We start from the raw sequence: 16,996 nt of genomic DNA on the forward strand, positions 1-16,996 counted from the left end.
CAGGGCTTACCTCAAACCTTATTTTCTTCAGAGAGGCTTTCTCTGACTTTTTTACCTAAAGCACTAGTTCCATGCTAATTGTTGTTGTTGTTCAGTTGCTAGATCAAGTCCAACTCTTTGTGACCCCATGGACTGTAGTCCACCAGGCTCCTCTGTCCATGGGATTTCCCAGGCAAGAATACTGGAGTGGGTTGCCATTTCCATCTCCAAGGTATCTTCCTGGACCAGGGACTGAACCCATATTTCCTACATTAACAAGTGAATTTTTTACAACTGAGCCACCAGGGAAGCCCCCATGCTAATTACTTGTAAAGATATAAAGGAAAAATTAATTTGCAATATAAATAACCAAAACCTCAAAATAGATTGCAATGTTCTACTTGTTTGTTTACCTGTTTACCTCCCAAATGAACTGTAACCTTCTTAAATACAGAGAACTTATGTGACAGATTCAGTGACATGACCCCAGAATCCTATATCAGGCCTGGCCCAGGGCATACTCTCATTAAATGTTTTCTAAATGGCTGACTAAATGAAATAACACAGTCTGAAGGTATGTGCTGGCTTCACTATCTACGACAGCCTGTGTGATCTCAAGCAAACAACTAAACCTCTCTATAAACCAGGTTCTTCATCAGAAAGACAGCTATCTTAGAATATTATTTTGATGAAATGAGGTAATGTTACTGAGAAGCCTAGCTAATAGTTTCTAGTATTATAATTAGTGCCAATATTATAGTTAAAATAAATCCCATGGAGCTAAACTAATTAAAGTTGTTAAAGTTATAAAACATTCCCTCAACAACTTCAGTACTGGGAATAACAAACTTGCCCAAACATAGAACCCTCTTCCATCAGGAGATATCCAATGTTAATTTCTTATGCTTACTTCTTTCTCAAGGTACATACTGGACAAATGGCTCACTAGAAAAGTCATTTTCAATCTATCATTTATGTCTTAATTCTATCATCAGTTGAGTATTAATTCATTGGCTTTAGCTGTAACTGCCATTTGGCAACCCACTCCAGTGTTCTTGCCTGAAGAATCCCAGGAACAGGGGAGCCTGATGGGCTGCCATCTATGGGGTCGCACAGAGTTGGACATGACTGAAGCAACTTAGCAAGCAAGCAAGCAAGCTGTAACTGCCATTTTCCAGTGCCTCCATTTTTAGTACATATTTGCAATGCCACTTTCTCCATCTTTGTCACTAAGAGAATTAGATAAATCTTATTAAAATTATTAGGAATGTTAGGTAACAACATTATTGGAATACCAATGACAAAAAACCAAAACAAAACCCCAAGCTCTTAACTACTAGGCTTTCCTGCAACTCAAGAATACAAGCAGAAACACGTCCCCTGTGAACTCTGTCTCTAAATCATTAAGTGGAATTCAGTGAAAGGTTTTAGGATCCCAACACAAAATTAGACAAAAAAGTTGCCCAGTAGCAAACAGAATATCCTCGTTCCAGGTCTGGTTTTACAATTGCAGAGAACAAGCAAGTTTGCTCACCTTCAACAACCTACATAAGCTTGTTCTTAAACCAATATAATATTGTAAAGTAATTAGCCTCCAATTAAAATTAAAAAGAAAAAAAAATAAAGTAGTCCCTGGAAAAAAAAAAAAAAAAAAGTGCATCTAAGTGTATTAGAGTCACACTGCAATTGCAGTGAAAACACAGAACATAATAGATACACTAATGCTTTTCCTGACTTCAAAAAAGTGTTTGTGTAAAATAAAACTATCCACTTGAAAGAGAAATCCTACATTTGAGCTCTTCATGATCCAAGCTTCTCTTTTCTTTCAGTATTTCAGAAAACCATCTCTAGCCAAATAAAAAGAGTAAATGATCAACAGTATCCATCCAAAAGTCATCAAAATATCAGAAATGTATAAGGCATTTATGAAAAGAGAGATTTGTAACACTTGTCAAAATTAACACCTCATAAATGCTTCACAAAGAAATAGCAACTCGGAACATTTCCACTTTGAAGGGAATATAATTACACCTATTAAGAGTCACTTATTTTATCAAAAACTGTCAAAATTGACATGAAAAATACATATGCCATCAAATATTCAAATGTTCTTACATGATTCTTATGAAACTTTCAAAAGAACTATTCCCATCAGATAAGTCAACTTCTACTTACTATATAATTAATGTAGTCAATGTATTTGCCAGAGTACAAAATAGGATTAGAGTTGATGCAACATGCATGATTGTTGTTGAGTCACTCAGTCATGTTCAACTTTTTGTGACCCCATGGACTACAGCATGACAGGCTTCCCTGTCCTTTACCATCTCCTGGAGCTTGCTCTAACTCATGTCCATTGAGTTGGTGATACCATCCAACCATCTCACCCTCTCTGCTGTCCCCTTCTCCTCCCTTCAGTCTTTCCCAGTATCAGGGTCTTTTCCAACGAGTCAGTTCTTCACATCAGGTGGACAAAGTATTGGAGCTTCAGCCTCAGCCCCTGCAATGAATATTCAGGATTGATTTCTTTAATGATTTTATGGTTTCATCTCCTTGCATCCAAGGGATTCTCAAGAGTCTTCTCCAACACCACAGTTCAAAAGCATCAATTCTTCAGCACTCAGCTTTCTTCATAGTTCAACTCTCACATCCATACATGACTAATGGAAAAACCATAGCCTTGACTAAATGGACTTTTGTTGGCAAAGTAATGTCTCTGCTTTATAATATACTGTCTAGTTTGGTCATAGCTTTTCTTCCAAGGAGCAAGTGTCTTCTAATTTCATGGCTGCAGTCACTGTCCACAGTGGTTTTGGAGCCCAAGAAAATAAAGTCTGTCACTGTTTCCACTGTTTCCTCATCTATTCACCATGAAGTGATGGGACCGGATGCCGTGATCTTAGCTTTTAGAATGTTGAGCTTTAAGCCAGCTTTTTCACTCTCCTCTTTCACCTTCAAGAGGTTCTTTAGTTCTTCTTTGCTTTATGCCATTAGAGTGGTATCATATGCATATCTGAGGTTATTTATATTTCTCCCAGAAATCTTGATTTCCAGCTTGTGCTTCATCCAACCCAGCGTTTCTCATGATGTACTCTGCATATGAGTTAAATAAACAGGATGGCAATATATAGTCTTGCCATACTCCTTTCCCAATTTGGAACCAGTCTGTTGTTCCATGTCCAGTAAAAACTGTTGCTTCTTGACCCGCATACAGATTTCTCAGGAGGCAGGTAAGGTGGTCTGGTACTCCCATCTCTTCAAGAAGTTTCCACAGTTTGTTGTGATCTGCTTAGTCAAAGGCTTTAGCAGAGTCAATGAAGCAGATGTCTTTCTTGAATTCTCTTGCTTTTTCTATGATCCATCGGATGGCGGCAATCCGATCTCTGGTTCCTCTGCCTTTTCTAAACCTAGCTTGAACATCTGGAAGTTCTCAGTTCACATACTCTTGAAGCCTAGCTTGGAGAATTTTGAGCACTACTTTGCTAGCATCATCTGAAATGAGTGCAACTGTGTGGTCGTTTAAACATTCTTTGGTATTGCCTTTGGGATTGGAATGAAAACTGACCTTTTTGAGTCCTGTGGCCACTGCTGAGTTTTCCAAATTTGCTGGTATATTAAATAACTATAAATCTATATTTCACTGATTGAGCCAAGTCCCTTTCTTCCTCAATCAACAGGCAAAAGAACTCCAAGTGCCCTTACTCAGTCCATGTAGGACCAGACTTTGTAGAGATGAGCCCAGGAAGACCAATCATTTCAAAACGCTTTTTCCTTCTACTGTTGCTGACAATGCTATTGGAAAAAGGATTCCAGAAGTCTGACACAAACATGCAACATGGAAGCAAGTCCCCAAAACCTGGAGACACAGACGTTGGAAGACAGAGCCTGTTTACTCCAGTTTTACTTCAATAGTTGGGGCTTTCCATAATTTATTCTAAACTCCGGAGGATTTGTAGGTGTCAGTGAGGCCAGCTCACTCAGTTTAGACACAGACAGCCCTTTCTCCTCAGTGCCACATTCAGTTGCATGACAGCTGGGTAGGGCAGGATTCCAGCATCAGTTAAGTGTTGAGCTCAAAATCAGCCCTCATCTCACTGCAGGGAGAGGACTCTGGTTGGTTAGTTCTTGTTCTTTTCTATATTTGCTAGAGGGCCATAAATCAGAAGTATGTATCAATACCAACTCATCTTTGGTGCAAGTAACTGAAACAGAGGTTTGGAGGCAGTACTCACGTTCTGCTTCCTCTCACTAGGACTGAGTAACTGACTAAACTGCTTAGCTGGATTCCAGAGCCCAGAAAGGAAGACTTTTTCACTGTACCAGGATTAGCTTCTAAGATGGTTTCCTTCATGGGAAAAGCCCATATTGATATTCCAAAAAAATGAAAGTTTCCATACCTTTAGTTTGTATCCAAGCCACTAGACAGTTAAGTTTAGTGGACTCTAACATGCACTAGCCTTAGAGAAGACTGTTCACTTCGAAGTCTGTTTCATAAACCACAAATTAATAATGCTTGTTTTCATTCTTCTAAAGATTGTTCTTTTCTAATTTTTTTTTAAATTTTATTTTTAAACTTTACAATATTGTATTAGTTTTGCCAAATATTGAAATGAATCCGCCACAGGTATACCCGTGTTCCCCATCCTGAACCCTCCTCCCTCCTCCCCGCCCCAACCCTCTCTCTGGGTCGTCCCAGTGCACCAGCCCCAAGCATCCAGTATCGTGCATCGAACCTGGACTGGCAACTCATTTCATACATGATATTATACATGTTTCAATGCTATTCTCCCAAATCTCCCCACCCTCTCCCTCTCCCACAAGAATGGAATGCTAGTACGTAAGACAAAGAGTTTTAAAAATCAAGGCTGAAACAACTATAGCATTTAATTACCTTTATACTCTTTTCATTTGATATCATAAATATCAGTTTTTTAATTACTAAAAATTTATGTTCATTTGGTAAACTTTAAAATTAGCTAGGAATGGAAAGTCTGTCACTTCATGTATCTCCTAGTAATTCGGAGTGACAAATCCCACAAATTTAAGGTATATAGAAGTTATGGCACATGTTCCATTATTTGTATTAGCCCTGTACTTCTCTCATCATGTTCATTCCTATCTTTCACAGTGTTGTGTTTCATTTTTCTCCCTTTTTGTTTATTTTTCACTACTCTAAGTAGTACACAAGATATTGCTTAGCCACACCAAATTTAAATAAAAAGACATCTGCCCACTGAAAGATTACAATTTACCATGTATTACAGGTGGCAGTCATTTTCCTATCTCATGCATTCTCAATTTATAGACCAAAGTCATAGAACATGTCCATATACACATATTCATTTTTTTAGTAGAGGGGGAAAAATATACTCTACAATATGTGTCTAAAATCTTATATAACAATGCAATAGCTTTCATGTAGGATTGAGGATTATTTACAAGCAGTTGGTCCCAAAGTAAAATAAATGGTGTATACTGATCCAGTTATAAATATTAAATATTCAGAATAAAAAATATTCCATGATAAGGTTAAAATTTGAGGCAATCTTGGGAGGAGATTATGTACAGTCATATTTAATTAGAGACAGGGAAATGCTTGGGCATTAGTTGGAATTGCCAGGCATGGACAAGGTCAGTAAGAAGGCCCTGATCAGAGTAGCACCGAAAGCAGCAAGTCTTCCGTCTTCAGGAGAGCTACTAATGCTCAGAGGAAACACAGGAAAGCAAGACAACTGAGACAGCAAACCACCAGGAGCCTAGGTAGAAGAAGTGAACTTCAAAGACATGATTGTGAATCTCACTCAGGAGATTTCAACAAACTTGAACAGAGGTGTGAGGGTAGAGAAGTACAAATACAGGTCTCTCTGCACTAACCCCACAACAAAGTCCTGAGTATCCCCCCACAAGCCTGGCATTGGCTTCAAAATCAGACACAATCTCCCAAGTATATATGCATCAAAAACCAAGGAAGGGATGTCCAAAGGAAGCGGCATTCATTAAAATGAAAGCAGTAACTCATGATGGGGTATGTGGAAAGAAGGACTTTAGGAAAAAGACTGCTTGATTTCCAGTCCTCTAGATACAGATAAACCATTTTCATGAATGTGACTTGAATATTAATATTTGGATTATATTCCATTTTTAATAGTCATCAGAAGAGCAACAATGGTGGGAAAAATATGTGAACATAATAAATCTGGAATACTGACCTTATTCATCTTACAAAAACTCAAACAGAAGGTAAATAATACATATATGCTGATAGGATTCCATATTTTGACTATGATGATTCCTTAAAAATGCATATACATTATATGTATGCATGCATGTATGTGATGGTGCACATGCACTCAGTCATGTCTGATTCTTTGCAACCCCATGGACTGTAGCCTCCAAGGCTCCTCTGTCCATGGAGTTCTCTAAACAAGAATCCTGGAGCGGGTTGTCATTTCCTATTCCATGGTATCTTCCCAACCCAGGGACCAAACCCCTGTCTGTTGCATCCCCTGCAGCAGATTCTTTACCACTATGCCACCTGAGAAGCTATGTATACATAACATGTGTGCATTCTCAGTTGCTTCAGTCATGTCTGTCTCTTTGCAACCCCATGGACTGCAGCCCACTAGGTTCCTTTGTCTATGGAATTCTCCAAGCAAGAATGCTGGAGAGGGGCTGTCACATCCTACTCCAGGGGACCTTCCTGAATCAGTGATCGAAGCCACATTTCATGTCGCCTGCCTTGACAGGCAGGTTCTTTACCACTAGTACCACCTAGGAAGCAAACATATAACATACGTGTATACACACACATGTAATACTACGTATACACATACATATTTATATAAAGTATGTATAAAGATATATTCTTAAGGATAGATGTGCATTAAATATAATGAATATAAATGTTTTATATACTTTTATATGGTATTAATAACCATTTAATAAATTTTCTTTTTGTATTTATAAAATTAACAATTATAGAAACTTTAGTTGCTATATAAAAAGTAGTTAACTATATATAAAATGTTAGTTAACAGTGAATGTAACTATTTGCTTCTGAATAAGTCACCAGATAAATTTTACTACATTTTCAAAGAAAGTATCTAACCAATAATTATCACTATTGAGAGATTTTTGAGAAAATTAGTGTACCTTATTATGAATATTTCTCTTTTAGCTCCTTTTAAAATGTTTCCTAAAATAGTGTAAATTATGCCTATTCCTTTAAAGAACTTTCAACATTGACAAGAGATATTCATTTAGCAGAGTCAAATGTCAATATACTCTGATTAATCTTTCAGAAATCTTAAAATTTCTTTCTTAATAGGTTAAAGGGAAATCAAACATATTTTTTTATCTAAGCACAAGATAACTGAGTTTTATTCTGGGCTCTAGAAACCACTTAACAGGTATTCTGCCCCACCTCCCCCCAAAAAGAAAATAAGGGCTTATAATTTATTATGAAGTACCAAGGGGTCCTAAAATACACTTATTGCAAAGCTGAAAAAAAAATTCTGCTAAAGAACAAAAGTTGCTTTTATGAACAATATTCGCTTGAAATGTCTATTTTTCAAAAAGAAATAGACTTCTAACCAATCTCTGTGCTATCAAGTCAAGTGTTATTGTGTTGATCTCAGGGATGTTTCAAAGAAATATTCATCAAAAGAGAACAACAGCAGATATAGAATAGATAATCTGAAACAAAGATAATAAAAAGAGGAAAATTGAAATCATAAGTCAGAGCAACGAGAATCAAATAGTTGGGAATTGACAATTGAGATATAAAAACACTGAAAAAGTGAAGTTCTTATATTTTCTGACATGGTACAAAGGGCAACATTCAGAACAGACACAGGCATTATTTTAATCAATCATTTGACCATGAGCTTATAAATGAGAAGAGCAAAATCAAAACGAATCCAAAAAGGCACTAATAAAATTTATGCAAAACTGGCTTTCAAGATGCATTCAAAACTCTGATAATCGTCCCCATTTTGAAAGGATTAAGTACACATTTTTCCCAGTACATCATTTTTAATCACACATTTTCTCAGTACTGAACCCCACGAATAAACTCTGCACATAGTAGGTGCTCAATAAATACCTGATTAAAGAAAGAATTTTGGTGATCATTATATTTTTCACACAGTATATTCAAACAACAACTATGTGAGATATTTTCCTATTTGATGATGCTGTAAGAATCTCAATGACTGTGATCTTGACATATAATATCAGCTCCTAACAGGGTTTGCTATGTACACTCAAAGAAGGACCACTTCACAAGGACTATAAACTATTTAAAGAATGTTTAAATCATCTTCACATCATATTTTTTCAAAGATTACTTTTCTTTCCCTCTGTATTTTTTAGAATATAAATAAATTATGAGACTAAAAATCTTGAACTATGATTTTTCTTTATATTAGATTTTGCTACATTTTGTTTACATTAGATTTTGCTGCTTGGTAGATGATAAGTAGCACTTCCCTGGTGGCTCATCTGGTAAAGAATATGCCTGCAATGTGGGAAACCTAGATTCTATCCCTGGGTTGGGAAGATCCCCTGAGGAAGGGAAAGGCTACCCACTCCAGTATTCTTGCCTGGAGAATTACATGGATTGTATAGTCCATGGGGTCACAAAGGGTCAGACATGACTTTCACTCATAGATGATAAGTAAACAAACCAAATAACAAAGGCTTCCAGGGAATCAGTAATATTATTTTCTGTCCAAGTTTTGCTACTGACTTTCTGTAGTCCCAGGTCCTCTCCCTGTCCCTCATTTCCTTATCAGCAAAATGCAAATTAACAGCACTGGCCTAATTTGAGATTATCTTGATAAATATGGTGGATTCCCTGGTGGTTCAGATGATAAAGAATCTGCCTGCAATGTGGGAGACCTGGGTTCGATTCCTGGGTTGGGAAGATCCCCTGAAGGAAAACATGGCAACCCACTCCAATATTCTTGCCTGGAGAACCCCCATGGACAGAGGAACCTGATGTGCTACAGTCCATGGGGTCGCAAAGAGTCAGACAAGACTGAGTGAATAAGCACAAAGAGTTTTTAAAGATGAAGGCTGAATGTAATACAATTCAATGTTAAATTAGGTCTAACTTTTTACATGAAAACTTAAGCATGAATTCCAAAGGACATTTAATGATTTTTATTTGGGGAAAATATGGATATTTATGAAAAGTAACCCTGTTTTTATGTGATGATAAAGTGTAGAGTAGGGACACTAATTATGTGTATAAAGCTCCTGGAAATATTTCAGTAATAAGCAAATAATTCTGTTTTGCAATTTGACAATGTCCACAGAAAGAAAGTGCCACAGAATTAAGTTTTGTATCTATTGGATGAAGCACAAGCTGCAATAAAGGTTGCCAGGAGAAATAGTAACAAGCTCAGATATGCAGATGACACCACCCTAATGGCAGCGAGTGAAGAGGAACTAAGAGCCTCTTGAGGGAAGTGAAAGAGGAGAGTGAAAAAGCTGGCTTAAAACTCAACATTAAAAAAATGAAGATCATGGCATCTGGTCCCATTTGTTCATAGCAAATATATGGGGAAACAATTGAAACAGTGAGAGACAATTTTCTTGAGCTCCAAAATCACTGTGGACAGTGATTGCAGCCATAAAGTTACAAACTTGCTCCTTAGAAAAAAAGCAAAGACAAACCTCAGTTCAGTTCAGTCACACAGTCGTGTCCGACTCTTTGCGACCCCATGAATTGCAGCACGTCAGGCCTCCCTGTCCATCACAAACTGTCCATATAGTCAGTGATGCCATCCAGCCATCTCATCCTCTGTCGTCCCCTTTTCCTCCTGCTCCCAATCCCTCCCAGCATCAGGGTCTTTTCCAATGAGTTAACTCTTCACATGAGGTGGCCAAAGTATTGGAGTTTCAGCTTCAGCATCAGTCCTTCCAATGAACACCCAGGACTGATCTCCTTTAGGATGGATTGGTTGGATCTCCTTGCAGTCCAAGGGACTCTCAAGAGTCTTCTCCAACACCACAGTTCAAAAGCATCAATTTTTCGGTGCTCAGCTTTCTTCACAGTCCAACTCTCACATCCATACATGACCACTGTAAAAACCATACCCTTGACTAGATGGACCTTTGTTGGCAAAGTAATGTCTCTGCTTTTGAATATGCTATCTAGATTGGTAATAACTCCCGTTCCAAGGAGTAAGTGTCTTTTAATTTCATGGCTGCAATCACCAAAGACAAACCTAGACAACATATTAAAAAGCAGAGACATTACTTTGCCAACAATGGTCCATCTAGTCAAAGCTATCGTTTTTCCAGTAGTCATGCATGGATGTGAGGGTTGGATCATAAAGAAGGATGAGCACTGAAGAATGATGCTTTTGAACTGTGGTGTCAAAGAAGACTCTTGAGAGTCCCTTGGACAACAATGAGCTTAAACCAGTCAATCCTAAAGGAAATCAACCCTGAAAATTCATTGAAAGCACTAATGCTAAAGTTGAAGCTCCAGTACTTTGGCCACCTGATGTGAAGAGCTGACTCACTGGAAAGTACCTTGATGCTGGGAAAGTCTGAAGTCAGGAGGAGAAGGGGATGACAGAGGACAAGATGGTTGGATGGCATCACTGACTCAATGGACATGAGTTTGAGCAAACTCCAGGAGATAGTGAAGGACAGGGGAATCTGTTATGCTGTGGTCTATGGGGTCGCACGGTCAGATATGACTGAACAACAACAGTCTATGGCAAAATCAGATGTTCCCAGGCCTGATCTTTGCTTATAGACTTGTCTACTACATAACTGAAAACAAGAAAGGAAATAGAATTTTAATTTGGTCACTAATAACATGAAAACTAATGGCTAGTCCTCAGGTCATTCACCTCTAATCCATCAGACAATAAAGGCTCCTCCACAAAGCTTCTCAAAAAGACCCAATAGTCCTATCTGAAAGTAAAATGAGAAAAGATGCAAAGCTTTCATATATGGAAAATGTAAGATTTATGAGGGATCAAATCTGTTTCTACTCTATCCAGTCACTCAGATTATCTTTTGGCCCAGTCCAAAGAACAGTCTTTTGGACTCTGTGGGAGAGCGAGAGGGTGGGATGATTTGCGAGAATGGCATTGAAATACATATGATATCATATATGAAACTAGTTGCCAGTCCGGGTTCGATGCACGATAGTGGATGCTTGGGGCTGGTGCACTGGGAGGATCAAGAGGGATGGTATGGGGAGGGAGGAGGGAGGAGGGTTCAGGATGGGGAACACATGTATACCTGTGGCGGATTCATTTCGATATTTGGCAAAACCAATACAATATTGTAAAGTTTAAAAATAAAATAAATAAAAATAAATAAACAACATACAGAAAAAAAAAAAAAGTAACTTTCAAAAGAGTCCTTGTGAGAAGATATAACAGGGAGGACTATGTCAGTGAGCTGTGTCCTCAAATTATCTTCAAAGTAGTAGGACAATGGCACAGGTACACGCAGGTTAGGAAAAGAAATGGAGCAGAGTAAAATAGCTAAGTCAATTTCTTAAACTTAAAAGCCTCACAACTGTTGCAACCTGAAGCCAACAGGATGATGAAAGAGACACAACAGAACAAATTCTCCACCAGAAGAGAACACAGTGACCACAGAATGAAGGGATTATATCTTGAGTGTCAAAAGAAAAGAGAAAAAAATATTAAGTGGAAAAAAATTGATAGTCACAGTTCATTGCAAGCATACATAGGATACTTCTGTTACTCTCCTTAACTAATAGAGAAAACTTTGAGTCTGATATTTCCAGTTATTTTTACTTATGGGAGCTGAAACTCAGGTAATACAATATTACTATTATTATCGTGACTCTATTGGGACACCCGAGGACAAGAAAAATAAGGCACTGAATTTTGGGGAAATTAGGATAACAAGGAAAGGGGAGAGAAACTTGAGGACAAACTTTCTTTTTGAGGTTTTGCCTGAGTCATTTTTCACTTACCTGGTGGTATACAAAATCTCACTATGGTGCTGAGGATCCCTGACTTGAAAATACAGGTTTTAAAATAATGACCAAATAAATCTAAGAGATTTTTTATTTTGGTAAAGCATTTGCCTTGTGCGCTGAATCTGAAAATAAAATGAACTTACCCAGTTGTGAGTTCTTCTCACAAGTCTATTTAGTTACTTTATAGTTCTCCAAAATAATTATCATGAATCATGAAACCCTACTTTTTTCATGCCTGATGATTTAACATGCTTCATGATTAATTTTTCTATTTAGACAATTGCCTCATCTTTTGAGAAAAAACAATTTAGTTTAAGTGACAGAGCCTTTTCTCATGTGGTTCTTTTTAATATCTGTGCTTGGATGACTCTTGCACTTCTTATCATTTCCACTACAGTAGTCAGATATCTGTGGAAATCTGGTTTCTTTTATGAATTTAACAGGGACAGAGTTTGGAAAATAAATCAGTTTGAAAAATGCATCTTTATTGTATTTTATGAGCATATCCATAACTCTACAAGAGACACTCTTCAGGAGAGAGGAGAAATGAGCAGAGCATAAATATACCATTAAAATTCAAAATGCTGGATACTGAGTCATGAATATAAAACATCTAAGGGATTGTGCAAATTGTGGAGAAGAGTAATAGAAATGAAAAAGGCAAGAAAGTCCTTGGAGTCTGTTAATAACAATAAAACAATTCAGGACAATCAGGTATGAACATACGTGTTTAGGAAGAAATTCTCTTTGAAGATACCAAATTTAAATTATATGAACCAAACAAAAGCCTCCTCCTTATACCCTCAGATTCAAGGCCAGTGAAGAATGACAATCAAAGAACTGGTAGTATATTTAGTCAGCATCAGTTCAGTTCAGTTCAGTCGCTCAGTCGTGTCCGACTCTTTGTGACCCTATGAACTGCAGCATGCCAGGCCTCCCTGTCCATCACCAACTCCCAGAGTTCACTCAGACTCACGTCCATTGAGTCAGTGATGCCATCAAGCCATCTCATCCTCTGTTGTCCCCTTCTCCTCCTGCCCCCAATCCCTCCCAGCATCAGAGTCTTTCCCAATGAGTCAACTCTTCGCATGAGATGGCCAAAGTACTGGAGTTTCAGCTTTAGCATCATTCCTTCCAAAGAAATCCCAGGGCTGATTTCCTTCAGAATGGACTGGTTGGATCTCCTTGCAGTCCAAGGGACTCTCAGGAGTCTTCTCCAACACCACAGTTCAAAAGCATGAATTCTTCAGCGCTCAGCTTTCTTCACAGTCCAACTCTCACATCCATACATGACCACAGGAAAAACCATAGCCTTGACTAGATGGACCTTTGTTGGCAAAGTAATGTCTCTGCTTTTCAATATGCTATCTAGGTTGGTCATAACTTTCCTTCCAAGGAGTAAGCGTCTTTTAATTTCATGGCTGCAGTCACCATCTGCACTGATTTTGGAGCCCCAAAAGATAAAGTCTGACACTGTTTCCACTGTTTCCCCATCTATTTCCCATGAAGTGATGGGACCAGATGCCATAGCTAAATATATAAGGCACACCAAGAACAAATGGAAAAACAATTAAACAAAATGTTACAAGTCTCTGCAGAAATAGCCCAGGTCCCCAGCTTAGGAAAAACAGTGCCACTCTTACCTTGCTAATCAAAAATGGAGTACTATTTTCCAAGTGGAAAGAAAACATGTGGTTTCAGTCTTAGACTTGCTTTATCACTGAAGTAAAGTCAAAAATGGAAGAAAACTGTCCTTTCAAACTGATAGAATGCATTGGTTGCTAAATTTCTAAAGAGCCTCAAGAAGATTTTTACATGAGCAGAATTCCCTTACTTTCTGAAATTTCTCTCAAAGCCCTTTACTTTGAAATATATTTTGCATAACCATGCTAGATTTTCTTATGCTCCTATGAGACTGCTATCCACTTTAACTGTACTAAGTCAGGCAACATGAAGAATGTCTAAATGGAATTTTTTCAACTTCTCTGTCTTATTGAATGTATTTTTCTCTTTGTAAATGTTAGTTTTGTATTGTTTGGCCTCATAATTATGTTTACATCTTTTATTCTTTCTGATGGACACAGACAAATTTGAAGAGTTAAATGTATATTTGTTATAAAATAAACTCATTTTTTAAATTTTCTAAAGTCATATTCAACCAATGAATAATTCTACAGTTCTTTAAAAGCATAGCTATCTCTCAATCAACTAATGTGGGTTACATGCCTATTTGCAGCTAGAGATCTCACCAATCAGTGGCCCTCTGTTGCCTTTAGCACAAGAGTTCCTCTATGTTGTTTTTGTTGTCGTTCAGTTGCCAAGTCACATCTGACTGCAACCCCATGAACTACAGCATGCCAGGCTTCCCTGTCCTCCATTATCTCCCAGAGTTTGCTCAAATTCATGTTCGTTAGTCAGTGATACCATCCAACCATCTCATCTTCCACTGCCTACTTCTCCTATTGCCATCAATCTTCCCCAGCATCAGGGTCTTTTCCACTTAGTCAGCTATTTGTATCAGGTGACCTAAGTATTAGAGTTTTAGCATCAGTCTTTCTAATGAATACTCATGGTTGATTTCACTTAGGATTGACTGGTTTGATGTCCTTGCTGTCCAAGGGACTCTCAAGAGTATTCTCCAACACCACAGTTCAAAAATATCAATTCTTTGGCATTAAGCCTTCTTTTTATGATTCAATGCTTACATCCATGCATGGCTTTTAGGAAAATCATAGCTTTGACTATAGTGAACCCTATGCTTTATTCATACGTTCATTTCTGACACTTTGGAGGACATAATTTTTTGTCAGTAACTAGTTACTGCTGCTGCTGCTAAGTCACTTCAGTCAAGTCTGACTATGTGTGACCCCAGAGAAGGCACCCCACCAGGCTCCCCTGTCCCTGGGATTCTCTGGGCAAGAGTACTGGAGTGGGTTGCCATTTCCTTCTCCTAACTAGTTATTACAAGAGCTAATTAACCTCCAAGACCAATACATAGTACATTGGGTACTGCTGCTGCTGCTGCTAAGTCACTTCAGACATGTCCGACTCTGTGCGACCCCATGGACTGCAGCCTACCAGGCTTCTCCGTCCATGGGATTCTCCAGGCAAGAACACTGGAGTGGGTTACCATTTCCTTCTCCAATGCATGAAAGTGGAAAGTGAAAGTGAAGTCGTGCAGTTGTGTCTGACTCTTAGCAACCCCATGGACTGCAGCCTACCAGGCTCCTCCATCCATGGGATTTTCCAGGTAACAGTACTGGAGTGGGATGCCATTGCCTTCTCCATATTGGGTACTAGAAGGGCTTAATTTGATTATTTCAAGCATTTGGTTTGGGAGGACAGACATAATCCTCCTACTCCTGGGACAAATATGTCTTGATACCAAGTTCAGGGAATTAACATGATAATACTTCCTAAAGGAGTCATGGCCCATGTATCTACAGTCCACCCAAAAATAAATTAACAAACTGAGCCCAGTAATGTGAGAATGTCACAGTGCACTCAAGAAACACCATATAGAATTAGGCTAAAGTAAGAGCAAATGCCAAAGCTAACAGATATCTTCTGGAGTGCAGGTAGCTTGCTATCTTCTTTAATAATTGCTATGGGTTAAATCTCCATTTTCTGAGCCAAACTACACTTTGTTCTCCCCACATTTATTTCCCTGAGTAACTTGGAGAATTAAGGAAAATCCAGAAGTAGTAATAGGAACTTAATGCATACTAAATAATAATGCTCACTACTGCCCTGTGAAATAACAGCTAGTCTAATTTGTAGGTAAGGAAACTACAGCACAGGAGGGTTGGGTAACCTTCTCCAGGTCACAGAGCAATTAAGAGTCAAAGTCCATTTTGGAAATTAGGTATATGTGAATCCAAAGCCTGTGGTCTAAATTTGGGTTTTACCATCTCTCAGGAGCATAAATTTCAGGCCTTTAACACTAGAGGTAAATATATTTAAACCAGTTTTCCAAGAATCTTTTTTCTGTCATAAATATCCTTTCTGCTTGCTTGTTTTATGGGCATGCCCTTCCAGCTAAGGTACAACATCGGTTAGTCTAATGTGAGGCTGCTGCCAAGAGATACATCCTGTAGTTGAAATTGAATTGTATCTGAACAACACATTTCCTTAGGAATCCTAAGTAATCAATCAATTCTGGTGGTTCTGATGATTACAGGTTGTCTTTTCTGACACTAAGTAAATGTCCTTCAAATCCTTTGTTGCTATGGAATAGTAAAACGTACTTAGTGAACTCAATGTGGAACACAATGGCCCAGAGAGAAAAAGGCACTATTTGATCTCCATCTACATCAGGTATGAGCAATCTCAGAGACAAGAGCATGCTAAAAACATTACTTTCTGATCACTCTGTGAACGAATCATAAAGTGGGCTTCCACGTAGAGCTTTCAATTTCCCCTGATTATCTAAGTGTTTCATAGCTTGAAGATGGTCATATTCCTTCCGAAGATAATCTTAAAGTAAGATAAGAGTCAGGAAGCATTGACTTGTTATACAATTTTAGACGTTAAGGTTTCTGTTTCAGGTTATTCGTGAATGAAAGTTTGGTCATTTTCTGACCTGTGCAATTGAGGCATTATGATTTTTCTTTTAAATATGGTTATTTAAATACTATGTTGATTGGGTCATAAATTTTTCTGGAATTGAGCTGCAGGAGTTGCTTGTATATTTTTGAAATTAGTTGTTTGTCAGTTGCTTCATTTGCTATTATTTTCTCCCATTCTGAAGGCTGTCTTTTCACCTCGCTTATAGTTTCTTTTGTTGTGCAGAAGTTTTTAATTTTAATTAGATCCCATTTGTTTATTTTTGCTTTTATTTCTAATATTCTGGGAGGTGGGTGATAGAGGATCCTGCTGGGCCAAAGAACTAAATAGACATTTCTCCAAAGAAGACATACAGATGGCTAACAAACACATGAAAAGATGCTCAACATCACTCATTATCAGAGAAATGCAAATCAAAACCACTATGAGGTACCATTTCACGCCAGTCAGAATGGCTGCGACCCAAAA

Source organism: Bos indicus x Bos taurus, chromosome 26 (assembly GCF_003369695.1).
Source record: "Bos indicus x Bos taurus breed Angus x Brahman F1 hybrid chromosome 26, Bos_hybrid_MaternalHap_v2.0, whole genome shotgun sequence".
NCBI classification, from domain to species: Eukaryota; Metazoa; Chordata; class Mammalia; order Artiodactyla; family Bovidae; genus Bos; species Bos indicus x Bos taurus.